This window comes from Pinus tabuliformis, chromosome 6 (assembly GCF_031772625.1).
Source record: "Pinus tabuliformis cultivar Carrire ecotype Pingquan chromosome 6, CPIR1, whole genome shotgun sequence".
NCBI classification, from domain to species: Eukaryota; Viridiplantae; Streptophyta; class Pinopsida; order Pinales; family Pinaceae; genus Pinus; species Pinus tabuliformis.
In genome coordinates, this window is record NC_142292.1 from 1672371870 (window position 1) to 1672377499 (window position 5630).

The 5630-nt window shown below is 35.8% G+C and overlaps 1 pseudogene; it reads left to right on the plus strand.

Annotated features, from left to right (window-relative positions):
• The first annotated feature begins 2890 nt into the window (after nt 1-2890).
• On the plus strand, nt 2891-4138 carry LOC149265385 (glutamine--fructose-6-phosphate aminotransferase [isomerizing] 1 pseudogene; annotated as a pseudogene).
• The last annotated feature ends 1492 nt before the right edge of the window (nt 4139-5630 follow it).

A 5630-nucleotide genomic window follows, 5' to 3' on the forward strand; every position in this document is an offset into this window, starting at 1 on the left:
AGTGGGGAACAATGTTGTGAATGCCATATCTAATAACCCCTCTGTATTATATTCATTCACTGGAGAATGCACATGAATGTTATGACATGCTTCATCTTTGCTTCTCAGATTAGTAGAAAGAACACTTTGGGAATCAATTTATAGACCTCTATCAAAATGAGTTGTATCTTGTTCTAAGAGAATAAAATAACTTATAAGTTTAGTAAGCAAAACTTTGTAAATAGAGGAATGTAATAAAACAACCACTGTTGTAGCAAGAATCAAAATATCATTGTGTTACCTTCATTGTTCCATGCGAAATGTTATCAGGGATGATTGATTCTGTTGGTGGGACCACATTACTTTGAGAAGTGGGATTGGAATATCTGATGTTTCGAGTAACTGGCTCCAAATTATCAAACAAATGTCCAATTAAATTATCATCCAAATCTTCAAACACAATGTCTTCATTACCTCCACCATGGATGTTTTGCAACCTTTGGTCGTCAAAACATGCAATTGGACACACAGAAGGGTTAGAGTGGAATTTTTCATCCACATTATCGATATGATGTTCATCCCAATTGCAAGATGTTTCCCCAATGTTATGAACATTTTCAAGAGAGCACTGAACAACAATATTATGCTGACGAGGAGCATATTTTGATCATGAACTATCAACAGGGAATGTTCTTTCCATTATATCATCCATAGTGCGATACTTATGAGGAATTATAAAATAATTTTTAAGAGTGTCTTCACTCGTTCTTCTATGATATGTAGCTCTCATGTGCTCATTTACGGCATCCTTATTTTCTTGATACCGTAAACAATGACTTTCATTAGACCTCTCACATGATTCTGGTGACAAGTTTTGTTTTCGTGTACACTGTCTTCTGCCTTCAGATGACATATCTACAATGAATAATAAAAGATTCATTATGGAATCATAAACATGGAACATAGCAAATATCTAATATAAACAAACACAAAAGAATGAAAAAGTCACAAGTTATTTCTTGGAAATTGTAAAAAAACATAAAAAGTATATATGTTATTTTTTCCAACCATATAAACTTATCAAAATGTATAAGGATTTTTCCAAATGGCTAAAAAAAAAATGAATTTTTCAAAATGGCTAAAAACATAAATGAATTCTTCCAAATGGCTTAAACAAAAAATTTTAAATTTCCATGTATCATATTAGAATAAAAAGAAAACCCATACTATTGGGACACAATACTCTAAGAAGGATATGACTTGGAAGTATATCTAAAAATTTGGAACTATATACTATCAAAATATAAATGCAATTATTAAAATGTACATAAAGATATAACATTATTTGAGAATCATGACAAAAACGAGTACAAATAACATGTATAACATAACTCATAGCAATTATAATTATGCAAATAAAGAAAAATGCATAACATCGAGACACATTTACATGTAATTAAGAAAACTTTAGGGGAAACAATATGAAATATTTTACATCATAAAGATCAATACAAGCATACTTTTAAAGTATTACCATAAAGACCCATAGTATGTATAGAGACAAAAATGGAAATATTTTCAACAGCCATAGAGAGTATATAAAATGGAAATATTTATAGGAACTCCTAGGAATACTAATATCCATATCCAATGGTGGAATCTCATCAACAGAATCCATATGGGGAACATTTGAAAAAACATTTCCATACTCAATCAAATCATTGCAATCCTCCAATGTTGGGTACCAAAACCCATACATCTTTTCATTAGTTGAATTATTAATATCTATTGGAAAACATGTGCCAGTCATAATTTCATATAATAGGAAAGGAACTTCACTGTAGTTGTACATAAGAACAAGAGCATGAACTGTTTGAAATGGAAGATAACAAGGACATTTGCTATTTATATTTGCAGAAATTTCTTCCAACAAATTCCATCTGAAACCCCAATCATCTTCAAAGTAGTCAATTCTTCATTCAACACATGGTTGACCAAATTGGAAATGATCTAATTCTTCAATTGACCATACAGAAGTGGAGCCATCATTGACAAGGCATATCAACTGATCCATGTATACTGCTAACGACATACACCGTATGTCACTGATTGGAACAAATGAAAAATCCCATTCATTTTTTATTACATCAAACCAATAGATTGTATGCCCGTACTAAATATAATATTCATACTCTTTGTCCAAATACAACCAAAACAATTTACTTTTATAAAAAATGCCATTCTTAGGGGGCGAAGTGCCACCAAATGGAACAACAACCCTTTGCCATTGTAACATCTCCCATTTTCAAGGACTTGAACTATTATGTAATAGCTGTTAAGACATATTATAGTAGGGATAAACATGATTATGTGACTGATTATATTTAATTAATAAAGTTATTAATGTTGTGATCTTGAATTCAGAAAATTCATGGACTGACCCCAGGAAAGTGACGCAGGGAAATCCCTGCAAACCCAGAATCACACTATGCCTGATGCATATAAAATACATCTCAGCAAAAAACTACAAATCCTGGCAATTTCCCAACATTTTTACACACCAACAGTGAGATTCCCCTTAAACCAATGGCGCCCTCCATGAGACCGACTCATCAAACTGAGGTTCTAACATTGATTCGAATCGAGCTTTCGATTCAATCCTTTTATTCAAGGTTCGATACATACACAGGTTTCACAAATTGATATTAATTGAAGAGGATTTCAAAACCTCTGTTCCAAATCGAACTGCCCCTTCCAAGCCATAATTATACCACAATCAGAAATGGTTTCGCTCCATTAAGAAATTGCCGCACTTATAGTTTTGACACCTCTGATCCAATACACCTTTTGAAACTGCGCCTTTTCTTTTGCTCTGTGATTGAACGATCGAACACCGCTCAATTTAAATCCCATGGATGTGATACCGGATAGCATCTGGATGCTTCAGCTCAATGGGTGCACTAAACCAGTTTCACTGGTGTCACAATCAGTACCGACGCAACAGACGCAGTTTCTAGAAGTTCTCTCACTGCAAGTGATCGAACGAATATCCGAAATGCTAAAGGGAACCTTCTCACTACCTTCTCCATCATTCGTCTTTTGTTCTGATAGCCTGTCAAAGACGAACTTTGCCAACTTTGGAATAACTTCTGTGTCAGTATCTGACTCAAACTTAAAACCATGTCGGAGTAGAGTCTCCTTCAGAACCATGTAATTGGTAATGATACCATTGTGAACAACCAAAAACTCATTTTCTTTTCCAGAAGACTGTGGGTGGCCGTTTCTAGGAGAATTATTTTCATTGGTTGTGGTACAAGCTATAATGCTGCCTTGGCAACTAGATCGATTGTTGAGGAGCTTTCTGGTGTCCCCGTGACAATGGAGCTTGCAAGTGATTTACTAGATAGACAAGGACCAATTTATAGAGAAGATACCGCAGTATTTGTCAGTCAGTCAGGAGAAACAGCAGATACTCTGCTGGCATTAGAATATGCTTTGAGAAAAGGAGCATTGTGTGTTGGAATTACAAATACTGTGGGTAGTGCCATAGCAAGGAAAACACACTGCGGTGTTCATATCAATGCTGGGTGTGAGATTGGTGTTGCTAGTACTAAGGCTTACACAAGTCAGATAGCAGTAATTGCTATGTTGGCCCTGGCTGTTGGAGAGGATTCAATTTCGAGTCAATCACGTAGAGAGGCAATATTAGATGGACTTTTTGACTTGCCAAACAAAGTCAGAGAGGTATTGAAGCTGGATGGTGAAATGAAGGAGCTTGCGATGCTATTGATGGGTGAGCAGTCACTGCTAATGTTTGGCCGTGGATATAACTATGCCACAGCATTTGGAGGGTGCCTTGAAAGTCAAAGAAGTGGCGCTTATGCACAGTGAAGGAATTCTTGCTGGTGAAATGAAGCATGGCCCTCTAGCACTTGTCGATGAGACACTTCCGATAATTGTGATCGCGACACATGATAATTGTTTCAGCAAGCAGCAATCGGTAATTCAACACACTTCAAGCGATTTTTACACACGGAAAATCAAATACATCCATTCTCACGAATTCATCATATATACAAACACTAATCTTATTCATGTCAGAGTAACAAACAGAGTTTTGCCTTTGCTTCTATTACATAGAAATAAACTCTGTATCTAATTTAACTTACACAGTCTCCTCTAAAATCTGAGCTTTTCGCTCCACACTCAAAACTATACACACACCAGTATCGCTCTTCTCCTCCCAGCGACACACAAACTCTCATCCATCTAAAAAGAAATCCCCTGAGTTCATTACAATTTTCCTCTATTTATTCTCCTAAATTATCTAACAGAGTTTCCTATTTTTCCAAGAAAGAACAGAATTCTTCTATTCCGTTGTTTTCCAAGCACACCTAGACTAACAGCTCTATCTCAAAATCCAAAATAAGCTAATCTCCTATTTATTACAATAACAAATTATTTGAGGAATCCAACCTCCTCAGTAAATTGATTTTTGACCAACAGTAAATAAATTTCACTGGATTTAACCACAACATGTGGACAAATCTCCACATTGCTGGCTGGGTCTAGATGCTCCTGCATCAGACTCCCAAAGTTTAAATTAACCATGATCTCCTGATCATGCGTTTCTGGTTTGCGTCCTCCTGGATCCCATACTTGATTTGATAGTTTGTTCTTGATTACTGCTGCTGTTGTTTGTTCCTCAAGTCTTTCGCTTTTGTGCTGCAATGCCTCACTATCTGCTGCTGTCCTTTTCACATACCTTGCTGCTGTTTTACTTACTTTAATTTTCAATTCTTCATTCCTTGCTGGCTTCCTTATCAAAAGATTCGACTTATACAAATCTGCTATCTTATCTGGAAGTTCTCTCAAAAGTTCTGTATCATCTTTACTAACTGCGTTGTTCGCAATATTTGTCTTTAATCTTCCTGCACTCTGGCTTTCTTCAATATCAATGATCTTCAATGACTCAGTGTATCCCTTGAATTTAAAAATTCTTTTGCCATCCTCCTTATTCTGCATATGACTATGAGTAGCCATTTCTTCAACAGTCTTCAACAATTGTTTGTCTTTCCTCAAATCGATAGGACCTGCAAACACACAACAACCTTTAGTTTTCAAAATACAATACCTTCCATTTTCTTTTGATGCTTCAAGCACCATTCCTCCATCATAGATCTTTCGGATTTCAGCTGATCCTTCTTGCGGTGACTTCAAATCAATATGAATTTGTTCTAGTTTCCTGAACTCATTCATCAGTTTGCCATTTAACCTCCGTTGCAATAGCTTCCACTTCACCCTTTTCTTCAGTCTCCATCTGTATCTCTGATCTTCACTTATCTTTCTTTGTACTACCAGACCAATTTCTAGTTCTTCATTCTGCTGCCAGCTTCTATACTTCTGCAATTTAATGCTTTCCTCAAATTCATTCTCATGTAGCTGATCATTCCTTCCAAATTTCTGGTTACTTCCACCTTCGTCTTGCTGAGTTAATATTTTTGTCTCTTTTATGCCTTTGAGGACATAACCTCCTTGCTGCTTCTGATCTTTCATCTCACCTTCATATAATCGCTGCTCAATTTCTCTGATTTCAGCATCATATTTAATAATGCTGTCTTCCGCACCTTTTCCTCCATCAGGTTCTGTAA